The following is a 14,040-nucleotide window of genomic DNA, read 5'->3' on the forward strand; positions in this document are numbered from 1 at the left end:
CAATATATCCCTTGGACTTAACCATAGTTTCAAGGGAAATTATGACAATGTGCATGGATTTGAAACAACATCTCCACCCAGAAGGATTTGATGCTAATATTTTTATGAGTAAAATCAGCTGCCATGATCACAATAGATATTGTTGAGGAAAGTTAGAGGAATGGCTGATGCTTCTCATTGAACATTTCTTTTTTTGTTTTCAGGGAAATATCGCACGGTGTCCATAGCTTCACACAGTTTAATCAGCATAGTAGAGAATGGCCTGTTAAGGATATGTGTACGTGAGGTGGAATTTTATGATGCTTATAAGGAAATGTTCATCACTTTTGATTTGAGGTAAGCAAGATTTTTCTTGTGTGCAAGACACCAAATGTGGAATTCTGGCTGGTACAAAGGTGCCAAATTTCCACTGAGAGACAGAGAACTGCTAAGAAAACTGGAGTTGCTGTCCTTTCTTGAAAGAAGCATGAGGTCTTTGCTCATGTAACATTTCAGTCCCTGCCAGAATCTAGTTATGGTGCCATGAATAAACCTTAAATGACGCAGAGATGCACAACTCAAGCTGTTGTTAATGATTTTGTTAACTTTCTGAACATGCTAAGAAAAAAATGCTACCCGTTATGCCCATAACATGATAGACACCAGAAGACTCAGTGGCTTTGCTTTAGAGTTTTTCAATATCTGAACTCAATCCATGACTTTGAAAGTAACTTCAAATTCTTGTAACTCTTGCCTAACACTCTCAAGTAGTGTGATAGTAGGCATATACCACCATATGTAAATTGGATTGGATAAGTCATGAATTAATTATCTGCTAAAATCCTATAGTGTCATAATTTCAGGGTAGCCTTCTCGGTTATTTTCATAGCCCTATCATTTAGGGACATATACCTGAATTTATTTACAATTTTTGGTGGCAGAATTATTTATGTGTTGAGTTCTAGCAAAACCATGGTAAAAGGAAACACTCCGTCTCCAAGAGCTTCCTCCAACACTCAAAATTATCACCTGCTTAATTATGAAGGACTCTAGGAGAAAATATAATGCCCCTCACCATTGTATGGCACACTCTTACTTAATAATGACCTTCCATAAAGTGAGTGAATTTGTTGATAAGTGTGTGAGACAAGGGACAGTGTCTTACTGCAAAAACATTAACCCTGGAAATAAGAAACTTTCCCCAATTATTTTTTATTTGCATAGAAATTTGAAAGATATAAGGAATCTGATTTCTTCTCTGCCCAAGTCAAAAAAACTCTATAAGTTGTGGAGATGGTTCTGTGGATAAATGTGTTTACCACTCAAGCACGAGGAGGTTATTTTAGTTTGTTAGAATATAAAAATCCAGTTGTGTGAGGACAGTTCTGAAAGCCCAGTGTTAGGGAAGCAGAGAAAGGATGACCACAAAGATATGCCTATGGTTTCCCTGGGAGATTCAGTGAGATCCAGGTTCATCAAGAAAAACTCAGCATGAGAAATAGGTCAATGAAATACACAAACATTGACAGCAGCCTCACCTTTGCACATGCCACACACAAATCAGTATTCCTACAAGTATGCATATGCATGATACTCACACACACATGCAGAACGAAATTGACAAGATCAGGACCACACTGGAAAGAACCATTGTGGGCAGAATTTCAATGGTTTGAAAAATAAGCTCAAATTCAGACACTACTTCCCTCTCTCATATTAAGGTTTAATGTAAAAGAAGATAGTTCTCAAGATTCAAGTGAAACACAACACATTAACAATGAGTAGTAAATTTTTGAAAGCTGTATTTATTAAGTGAGAAAGTATGAGAACAGGAAGAACCAAAGATGAAAGATGATATAACTGTACACTTGCAGGATGTAGTGGATGAGTATAATTAGGAAATTACAAAAACAAAACTTTGTTAATAATATGAATGGGTGGTACTAATTCACATGAGTTTGCTTAGAATTGAGTATGAGATATGCCTCCATTTATTATCATGAGTATTGTTTGAGGAAAGTTTGTTTTTTTTTTAACTTTTGTTTTCTGCTGTAATAAGGTAATACAATCCAAACCCAGGGAGGAAAAAAAAAATTGCACTTTAAGTGGTTTTCTCAAAAATAAGGTCATCATGGGACACAGACACTCCTCTCAGAAAGATATGCTTCAGTTCACACAGAATCTGTCCCCCACCCCCAAGGTGAAACATGCTGACCCAGATTCAAATCCATAGAAATCTGTGAATAATTTGCGATGAACTCTGTAAAGTAAAAGGAAGACAAGGCATAAAACTAAAACTGTCAGAGTGAGTTTTACTCTCAGCATATGAACTGTAGCATTTTTTTTTTTATTTTTGGATCATTCAGAGTTATGTTGTATATTAATTGATGTATTTCTTATAATTTTCCCATAGACAAGATGGCGAGTGCCACCGATACAGACTCAAAGCACAGAATCTCATATATATGAACCCAGCAATTCTAGTAAGTATTAGATATTTTAGGGTGATGACATGAAACCAACTCCTCAGTTCATTCAACTTCATGGTCATGTTGTTTATCTGTTTCTCTGAGCCAGTATTCGACAGAAGCACGTTACCACATAAGAGTTTTGTTGTTTCTTACTCTTCCAGGTCATCCAGTTCACTTTATATGGGCTAAACCATCAAGTGTTGCTGTTGATAATCTCATTGGCACATGGAAGTTTGATAACTCATATCATAGCTCCCCAAGTGTCTGGTTCCGTCACGTTGGTCATCACAAATGTGGGTATAATAACTCAAATCTGCTGGTATTGTCTTTCTATATAAGTCAGAATGCACATCTGTAATCTTGCACAAACCCTTACAGCTCTTAATACTGTGTGTGTAAAGGTGAAGGGACTTCACTCAAACTATAAAAAGGTATTTGGCTCTCAATTTCACATGAATGGATTTCTAAGAATAACAACAAATTCTGCTACTTCGTCCAAATCCTACTTTCAAAGTGCTCTGAAAAAAATGGATTGAATTTTACCCTTCCATTTTGGAGTACCCTTTCACAAGGTTCTCATTGTGGTATCATACAATTGTTATCACAAAAGGTACAGACATTTATTATCAGATATATGAAACATATTAGAGCCCTTTGAAATCTACTATGACCTTATATTTTTAAGTTTATAATGAATATTGACTTTGGCGTTTTAGCATCATACTGTTGTGGAAAATAGCACAAGACATTAAACCTAAGATTGTTCTCACTCCCAGTTGCAAAAGAACAATGCAAATCCTCATAATACAAACTCATACAGAGGCCCCAGGATTTATGATTTACATCACATTCTAAGGTTGTCACTATGAGATGTGATGTGATGAACACATCACAGTTTATGTTCTCCATGCTTCCAAGCTGTTGCATGTGCTTGGTTAGAATTTGTGGGAAATCTGTGGAATGAAATTCTAAGATCGTCATTATGGGATGTGATGTGATCAACACATGACAGTTTATGTCCTCCATGTTTTCAGGCTTTTGCATGTGCTTCATTAGAATTTGTGGGAAATCCTTGGACTTAATGAAATCACTGTAATTTTAATGAAAATTAAAAATATACCCTTAGATACTTTGATGATTACTAGAAAATATCAGGATTTGTAGTAAACACTGCACAACCACATTCTCTCCAACTGCGTCCTTCTTTCTTTTACATTCTCAAATTAATGTATTAATAAGAAAATAAATTCATTAATGATTTTTTTTGTTTGTTTTTTTGAGGTAGGATCTCACTGACCCCAGGCTGACCTGGAATTCACTGTAGTCTCAGGGTGGTCTTGAACCCACAGTAACCCACCTACCTCTGCCTTCATAGTGTAGGGATTAAAGGCATGCAACTCCATACCTCGCCAAATAAACAAATAAGTAAATAAATAAGTAAATAAATAAATAAATAAATAAATAAATAAATAAATACATACACAAAAATATTTTCAAGTAGGGCTGGAGAGATTGCTGAACGGTTAAGGCACTTCCCTACAAAGCCTAAAGATCCACGTTTTATTGCCCATTGCCCACATAAATCCAGACTCAGAGGTTAGGGGTTATATCTGGAGTTCACTTGCAAAAGCTGGAGGCACTGGAATCCCATTCTCAATCTCTCTCCCTCCCCTTTCATTCTTCTCTCTCTCTTTCACTCCATTTATCTCAAATGCCTAAATAAAATTATTTTTAATGGTCCAATATACAGCCATATTTTTCAAGTTAGGATGAATGTAAGTTTTTTTCAGACAAAGAAACCAAATATTTGCATTTTCCGAACATGTCTCCTATGTTGTCATCAAATCTTCATCTGCAAATTAAAATTTTAAAACATTAATATTGAAGCACATGATCTACTCACAGAATTACTAAATGACAAATGCAGCAAAGATATTCCAATAACTCCATCCCAACTTTTATTTATATCACTGAAATTCTTATGAACCCAGCAGTTAAAACGTCTATTTTTAAAAATTTATTTGAGAACGAGAGGAAGAGAGAATATGGGCACTCCAATACTCTAGCCAGTGCAAACAAATTCCAGAAGTATGCCCCACCTTGTGCATTTGTGTTTTGTAGGTACTAGGGAATAGAACCTGGGTACACAGGTATTAAAGGAATGCTAAGCGGTCTCCTCATCCCAGAAGTTAGGTATTAAATAACCTTAAGTTGAATGTCATGCAGCCAACTTTAGGCTCCTATACCTGCAACTAATAACTGGGACTTAACTTCCTACCAGCAATAAGTGAGTATAATTATTCAGTTTGATATTTTTGTATGTAGAATATCTGGGGTTTGCTGAATTAGAGACACTGTTTTGGTTTGGGATGAAGTAGTTGAAAATAGTATGACAAAAAGAAGATACTGTTCACTTCAGTAGTACATTTACTAAAGTTGGAATGATACAGATTAGATTAACATGGCCCCTGTTTAGGGATGGCAAACAAATTCTTGAAGTGCTCCTCATTTTATTTATTTGAGACAGAAAGAAAGAGATAATTGGCATCGTAGGGCCTCCATCACTGCAAACAAACTAGAGACATATTTGCCAGCTCATACATCTGGCTTATTTATGTCCTGGGGAATTGAAGCAGGTTCCTTTGGCTTTATAGGCAAATATCTTAACCACTAAGCCATCTTTCCAACTCAAGTGTTCCATAATTTAAATAAAGAATACTTGGGCAACTCAAATAAGTAGAAGAAAAGGTATTGTCTAATCTTGAACACATATTTCTTCTCAGTCCCAAAGGTGGTGTACTTCTCAGTGGATTTTGTCTCGATGAATTCTATGATATTAAAACTTGACTATTATTATAATGAAAGGGAAAGTGAGATGTGTTTCTAGTTTTGTGTAAGTATTCAATTTGATTCTGTGTTGGAGAAAATATGATGTTTTGTATTTTGAGAATGAGTATACATGTATTTTTTTTTTCACAATTTACCCTGCTATAGGAACGTGTTCACATGTGTCTTAAAACCGTGCCATAACTTTACGAAAATAGGTAATTCTCACTTTTTGTTGATACTTTTTGTTTGTTGTTGATGATAATAGAGAAAAAGAGGGAAAATAAGGGTATAACAATAAATAGAAATGACTTGTAAAGAATTAGTGGTTCATGGAACAAGGAGATATGAGAGGAGGGAGAGAAAGGATGATGGGAGGATGGCAATATCAGGGTATTGTGTATAGGCACAGGAATTGTCTGTAAAACATATACAAAAAACTATAGTAGGATTCATGTGTGCACATTTGGTGATTTCCTCTGCCATTTTTTTTCATAGAGAAAGTGCAGAGAGTAGATTCTACATCATATATTGAGATAAAATAGATATGCTCAGATCTATTCATCACAAAATTCCAATTGTACATTACAGAATTCCCTTCCTTTTGAAGTACAGATATGGGAGAGAAGAAATTACTTTTGTGTTACTTTTCCAAAATGTAGAAAAATGAGATAATCCTGAATGTATGAATCAATCTCCCATTAAATTGCCCTTGCTGGGTTGCATTACCAACATGAAGGGGGTAATGAACAGAAGGTGTGATGTGATGTACTAGTGGAAAATAAACCTTGATCAATTTATTTATTTATTTTTTACAAATTAGGATAGGTTTTGTATTCAGAAATGTCGCTAAAGACCATTCATTTTGACTTCTTTCTTATGAAATACAGCAAAATGCCACATTATAAGTGAAGAGACACAGGAAGAGTATGCCAAGCTGAGTGAGAAGAAAATTCCAAGTGAAAATATCCTGGATGTCACCAAGACAGGTGAATCACTCTTGTGCCAGCTAGGGAACACAAAGATTAATGTTTAAAGAAATCTCTGTCATCTTCTGAAAGCCATTTCTCATTCAAAATAGTGGTGATTAAAGATATCTTGGTTATTAGGTGAATGCAGTATCACTTTATCCTCTTGTTGTTGTATTTTACAGACACCTGTCCTAAATGGAGATATTGACTCTGTAAGTAGGAACATGGCCCTCATTACTCTTGAAATGTTCAACTTAAATACCATGTGAAGTCAATTCGAATCAGTAAAACAAAAATTATCCATACAAAAGCATGAAACAAAGAATGTATTAATGCAATATTTTAAATTCCCATAATATTAAATTAGTCCAGGGTAAATACTGAGTTTCTTTAACTGAAGCAAAAATTAATAAATTTAGTAAGAAAATGAAATCTGAAATATGATTGTTAAGCATTTGAATTCTTTTGGGAATGCTGAAATCACACGGACAGCATATCTACAATATCTCAATGAGACTCATTATTGCCATGTGTGGCCTGGATGTGCATCTAATTAGTGTGAGTTTGGGACATCATTATATACATGGGATCTCACACTTCTATCATGACAAGAAAAGTCATCTGAAGTAGTAGATACTGTAAAATATACCAGTATAAATATACTTGATATCCATAAATCAGTGTCCATTTATTTGAGTTGTTATTTGTGAGAATTTATTCATTCATACATTCCCACCGCTTTCAAGCAACATCCATATGATTTCCTTATACGCTGGCACTGATGATGTTTGCAATATCACCTCACATCCATATAAATAATGATCACTTATAATTCTGCAGGTTATAAGAAGATTCATGGTGCTTCTGCACCAACTGGTTGTCTGGAACCAGAATCAAAAAAAAAAAAACAAAACAGACTTGTAATCATATTTTATTCCTGATTGTATTCTCATCTTTATGAGTATTTCTCATTCTTCACCCACTCTGACATGTACATGTACTTCCCATTGCTTTGAATATGTTTGTCTGTGTGTGTGTGTGTGATCTTTAGTGTTACTACCCTCTCTGTGATTAAATAGCTTGGTTTCGTGCACCTGCCAATGTGTTCTGAATAAAGAAATCTAGTTTTGCAACTTAGATGTATAGGCCCCACCTTAGAGTCTTTGTCAGAATTTGAATGTATTTTTCTTTGCCTTCTTGTTTGGGAAATGTCATATTTGTTGGTGGAAAAGTAGGTGATAAAATCAAGTCAGTTTTGAAGTAGAAAAATATGCCGATTTTTGAATAAATAGTATTACCTGTGTTCTGTCACATTTTTCTATGAAAATAAGGAAGTGTGTGCATTATATGACAAAGAGGTTAATACTTAGCATGTTGCTGCATTCAAAAAAGATAACTCTGCCAGGTGTGGTGGTGAACTTGAGAAGGCAGAGGTAGGATGATTGCCATGACTTCAAGGCCACCCTGAATTCCAGGTTAGACTGGGCTAAAGGGAGACACTACCTCAAAAAAAACAAACAAACAAACAAACAAAAAAAAAAAACACTCAAAGCTGGATGTGGTTTGCATGTCTCCAATCCCAGCACTTGGGAGGTAGAGACAGGAGATCATCATGAGTTCAAGGACAGTATTGCCTACATAGTGAATTCCAGGTCAGCTTGGGCTAGAGGTAATCAACCTCCAAAATCCAAGCAAAAACAAAACTAAAGATAACTCGCCAAGGACGGTTGATTTCTTACTTCATATTTCACATATATTTAATTGATTTTCAAAAGCAGAATGGAAAACGTTCTTGAGATGTAAACAGAAGTGTCCAATATCTTCCCACCCATCATAAAATTAAGTATGTAGACATCTACATTGGTTTCTTCACATATCATGGTTATACAGAATTTTTTAAAGATTAAAATCACATTCAGTAAAAATCTTAAGACACAATGAACAATGCAGTTAAAAACGTTTTAAAGTTGATTTATGAAAACTGCTATTTTATACCCAACATAAAAATTTACCAAACAAGAATTAGGCCCAGATAATTTTTTTTAATGAAGTGTTTATTGAAGAAATAAACATTCTTTTTAAAAAAATATTTTTATTTATTAATTTGAGAGTGACAGACATTGAGAGAAAGAGGGAGAGAGAGAGAGAGAGAATGGGCACACCAGGGTCCCCAGCCACTGCAAACTAACCCCAGATGTGTGAGTCCCCTCATACACCTGGCTAATGTGGGTCCTGGTGAATTGAGCCTTGAACCTGGGTCCGTAGGCTGCACAGACAATTTCTTAACCACTAAGCCATTGCTCCAACCTCAAATAAACATTCTTAAAAGTGTAGAAACCCATTAGATTCCATATTGTTCATGGGCTGCAAAGAAAGAAAACGTAACTGTATGCATGTGTGTAAAAACCATGTGGCTCCACACATCCCAGTTTTCCCACTGCTAAGGTGCTGACAGAGGAGAAATTACTGAGCTCAATAGACAGCCCGACTATCTAGTATAATTCACTGTCACTAAAAGAAAACAAAACCCTATATTGCTGCTGAAAACACCACTAGTTTGCTCTATTGCATTTATATACACGAGGAAACAGTGCATGTATGCCAACCCACACAACAGGACACACAAATAAAAGTTCCATATAACAAGCTTCCCTAGCTCTCCTAGCCAATGCTTCTGAAAAAGCTGGCAATGGACACAAATACAGTAGCTAGACAGACAAATAGATCAGTGCAGAAATTAACAAATGGTCCTAAATGTCAAGCCAAGCTTTACTCTTATAACATACTCAAAACAAAAGAATTTCTAACCATGAAAATAAGGAGACACAAATAAATGATATAATAAGAACTTCATTGTGATAAACATTGTGAAAACATGAGATCTTTATTAATATACAGAGCCACATACCAAACGGTTAGTCTTATAAGAACAATGATTTAATGAACACTATCAATAAATGCAAATGTCTTAAAATAGGTTATTAATGATAAGAATGAGGAAACTGTAGAGACTTTTTTAAAGTTAACAAGATTGAACTAGCTAAAGAAAATCCTTTTTTGAAACAAAAACAAGAAAAAGTTTTCTTCACTGCTGAAACATAGAAAATTATTTCAAAAGAACATAATTTTGGGCTAGAGAGATGACTTAGTGGTTAAGGTGCTTCCTTGCAAGGCCTAGGGACACATGTTTGAATATCCAGATTTGATGACACCAGATGCAGAGTAACGTAAGCACAAAACGTTGATCATGTGCCAGGAAGGGGTGCTCGTCCCTAAAGTTTGTTCACACTGAATGAAATCCCTGAGACACTCATTCACCCATTCCCTCCTTCTCAGACACTCTTTGTGCTTATTTCTATCCCTCCCTCAAAAAAAGAACATATTTTCATAATTCACTCTAAAACATCAAAAAGATATAAACTGTTTAATAACCTTTAAACCAACAAGTTCACCATTATTATGACACAATCATAAGCAATAAGAACTATGACAAAAGACATTTGTATGTCAATAACTTTGGTGAACATAAATGAATACAGAGTAAAACTCCTTGAATATCTTTAGCTGACTCAGAGTAGTAAGTGGAGTTTTTGATTCAGTCAAAAATAGCCTTAGTAGATTTGAAGAGCAAGTGAATGATTGCCATTCATTTAGAAATGGACTTAGTAGTGTCTGAACAGTAAGTGTTGGAGGTACCTGATGCACTTAATTGCCTTAACAAAAATCTTCAAATGCAAGTGTAGAAAGTACCCTCTTTGAGAAATAGACTTTGTAATTTCAGATATACAGTGTAGAAATATTCCCGCTGAGAATTAAATATTTGTCTCTCTTTCTTTTTTTTACGCAAGCTCAAAAGACTGGACGTTGTATAAGAGATAGCAAGCAAGAGAGAGAGATGGACAGAGAGAGAGAGAGAGGGAGAGAGAGACAGAGAAAATTGGCACACCAGGGTCTTAGCCAAGGTAATTGGCTACAGTATGACATGTGCCCCTTTGTAGGTATGAGCACATGCATCACCTTGTGTGCCTGGCTTATGTGGGACCTTAGAGAACCAAACGTTTTCTTAGGCTTTACAGGCAAACATCTCAACTGTTAAGCCATCGATTCAGTCTCAGAATTAGATTCATTTAGCCTCAACCAGCAAGCGCATAAATAGTCTTCATTGAAAATGTGCAAGGTTCCTGTGAACAGAACACGAGAAAATTGTGGGATTCACTTAAACGTCCTAATATCGGAATCATTGGAATACCAGGAGAAGAATTTCCCAGACAAAAGGCATGGAGAACTTACTTAACACAATAATTGAAGAAAACTTCCCCCGTCTCTTAAAAGAAAGGACCATCAAGATTGAAGAAGCAAACAGAACCCCTAACCGAATAGACCAAAGGAGAAACTCCGCAAGACATATTATCATTAAGACTCTAAACATTGACACCAAGGAAAAAATCCTAAAATCAGCTAGGGAAAAACAGCACACCACTTTCAAAGGAAACCCCATCAGAATTACTTCAGACTTCTCAAAGGAAACCTTGAAATCTAGAAGGGCCTGGAGTAAAACTCTCCAAACGTTAAGAAACTATGGTCTCCAACCCAAACTACTCTACACGGCAAAAGTCTCCCTTATAATAGATGGTGAAAGGAAAACTTTCCATGACAAAACTCAGCTTTACAATTATATGAACACAAAACCAAACCTACAGAAAGTACTCCTGGAGATTCTCCACCACCACAACATGGCAGGGATCAATCAAATCTCACAGTCATCACCCTAAATATTAATGGCCTTAATTCACCCATCAAGAGACACAAGCTAACAGGGTGGATCAAAAAATTAGACCCCTCAATCTGCTGCCTTCAAGAAACCCACCTTACCACTAAACACAGAAACCACCTCAGGGCAAAAGGGTGGAAAACAACATTCCAAGCAAATGGGTATATGAAACAAGCAGGTGTAGCTATATTAATATCAGATAAAATTGACTTCAAATGAAAAACAATCAAAAAAAGAAAAAGAAGGCTACTTCATACTTATCAAGGGAACAATCCATCAGGAGGATATTACAATCATAAATCTGTATGCACCAAACACAGGGGCACCACAGCTCATAAAACAAAACCTACTTGAGAATAAAACAGAAATAACCACCAACACCATCATAGCTGGGGACTTTAACACACTATTATCAGTAATAGACAGATTATCCAAACCGAAGCTCAACAGGGAAGTAAGAGAGCTCAACAAAACCATAGAGCACATAGACCTCACAGACATATGCAGAACTTTCCATCCCAAATCCACAGACTACATATTCTTCTCAGCAGTCCATGTAACATTCTCTAAAATAGACCATATACTGGGTCACAAAGACAGCCTCCACATATTTAGGAAAATCGACATAATTCCCTGCATGATGTCAGATCATAATGCTATATTCCTAGAAATCAACAACAAAAAAAAAAACCAACAAGAACCTGAACGACAACTGGAAACTGAATAGGTCACTCTTAAACAATAAATGGATAGTGGATGAAATAAAAAATGAAATTCCAAAATTCCTGGAATTGAATGACAATGAGAACACATCAAACCAAACCTTATGGGACAAAATGAAGGCAGTCCTCAGGGGAAAATTCATAGTACTCAATGCCTTCATAAAAAGGACAGAAAGGTCCCAAATCAATAGCCTAACCATCCACCTAAAGGCATTGGGAAAACAAGAAAAATCCAACCCAAAGAGCTCCAGAAGGAAAGAAATAATTAAAATCAGAGCAGAAATTAATGAATTGGAAACCAAGGAAACAATAAGGCAGTTGACAAATCAAGGAGCTGGTTCTTTGAAAAAATAAACAAGATTGACAAACCTCTGGCCAACTTGATCAAGCAAAAAAAAGGAGAGACTCCAAATTAACAAAATTCAAAATGAAAAAGGAGAGATCACAACAGACATCAGTGAAATCAGCAAAATCATCAGGACTTATTTCAAAATCCTGTACTCCACAAAACTGGACAATGTGGAGGAGATGGATAAATTCCTGGGTGCATATCATCTACCAAAGTGAAAATCAGAAAAGATCAACCACCTCAATGAACCCATCACACTCATGGAGATTGAAAAAGTAATAAAAAACCTCCCCAAAAAGAAGAGTCCCGGACCAGATGGATTCCCAGCTGAATTTTATAAATCCTTCATGGAAGAACTCAAACCAATCTTCCTAAAACTGTGCAACACAATTGAAGAACAGGGAAAACTACCCAACTCCTCCTATGAAGCTAGTATCACCCTAATCCCAAAACCAGGCAGAGATGCCACAGGAAAATAAAAATAGCAGCCTATTTCCCTAATGAACATAGCTGCAAACATCCTGAACATAATACTCGCAAACCAAATCCAACAACACATCAAAAGCATTATCCACCTTGACCAAGTAAGATTTATCCCAGGAACACAAGGGTGGTTCAACATACGAAAATCTGTCAATGTAATATACCACATAAACAAGCTTAAACACAAAAACCACATGATCATTTTGAAAGATGCAGAAAAGGCATTTGACAAGATACAACATCACTTCATGATCAAAACATTGGAGAGAGTCGGCATGGCCGGTTCACATCTTAATATAATAAAGGCAATATACAAAGCTCCAAAGGCCCAAATAATACTTAATGGAGAGAGACTGGAGGAATTCCCATTGAAATCAGGAACAAGACAGGGATGTCCTCTCTCACCTCTGCTTTTCAATATAGTTCTGGAAGTCCTAGCACAAGCAATAAGGCAGGAGAAGGAAATAAAAGGGATACAATTTGGAAAGGAAGAAGTTAAGCTACCTCTATTCACCGATGACATGATTGTGTATGTAATAGACCCAGGAGACTCCATCCCCAAACTCCTGAAGGTGATTAACTCCTATGGCAAAGTAGCAGGATACAAAATCAATGCACAAAAATCGGTAGCATTTCTCTATGCAAATGACAAAGACACAGAAAAAGAAATAAAGGACATATTCCCATTTTCAATAGCAACATAAAAAATAAAATAACTTGGTATAATGTTAACCAAGGAAGTAAAAGATCTATACAACGAAAATATAAAATCTTTCAAAAAAGAAATGGAGGAGGACTTGAAAAGATGGAAAGACCTCTCATGCTCCTGGATAGGCAGCATTAACATTGTGAAGATAACAATCCTACCAAAGGCAATTATAGATTTAACGCAATTCCAATTAAAGTCCCTACAGTGTTCTTCACAGAGATAGAAAAAATGATCTCAAATTTCTTATGGAAAGGCAGAAGGCCTCGCATATCCAAACATATCCTCAGCAAAAGAAATACCTCTGGTGGCATCAACATACCTGATATAATGCTATATTACAAAGCCATAGTAATAAAAACAGCATGGTACTGGCATAAAATCTGGAGTGTAGACCAACGGAATAGACCCGGATTTTGGGCCAAGCAACTATAGCTACTTGATATTCGACAAAGGCCCAATATAGACAATATAGACTGGAAAAAAGATAGCATCTTCAACAAATGGTGCTGGACAAACTGGATAACCACATGCAGGAAACTAAAACTTGATCCACACATTTCACCATGCACAACACTCAAATCCAAATGGATCAAAGACCTCAACATAAGACCAGAAACTCAAAAACTACTGGAAGAAAATTTAGGAAGTACATTCCATGATATAGGAATGGAAAAAGACTTCCTGAAACAAACCTCAGTGGCTCAAGTTCTTAAACAGTCACTCAACCATTGTGATCATATGAAGCTGAAGAGTTCTTTA

At 35.9% G+C, this 14,040-nt stretch overlaps 1 non-coding gene across 1 annotated transcript; it reads left to right on the top strand.

The window, feature by feature from the left end:
* Positions 1-4,858: 4,858 nt before the first annotated feature.
* Positions 4,859-4,963, top strand: LOC123457099. Its single transcript, XR_006634878.1, has one exon. It is a non-coding gene; the product is annotated as a U6 spliceosomal RNA (small nuclear RNA).
* The last annotated feature ends 9,077 nt before the right edge of the window (positions 4,964-14,040 follow it).

Source organism: Jaculus jaculus, chromosome Y (assembly GCF_020740685.1).
Source record: "Jaculus jaculus isolate mJacJac1 chromosome Y, mJacJac1.mat.Y.cur, whole genome shotgun sequence".
Taxonomy (NCBI): domain Eukaryota; kingdom Metazoa; phylum Chordata; class Mammalia; order Rodentia; family Dipodidae; genus Jaculus; species Jaculus jaculus.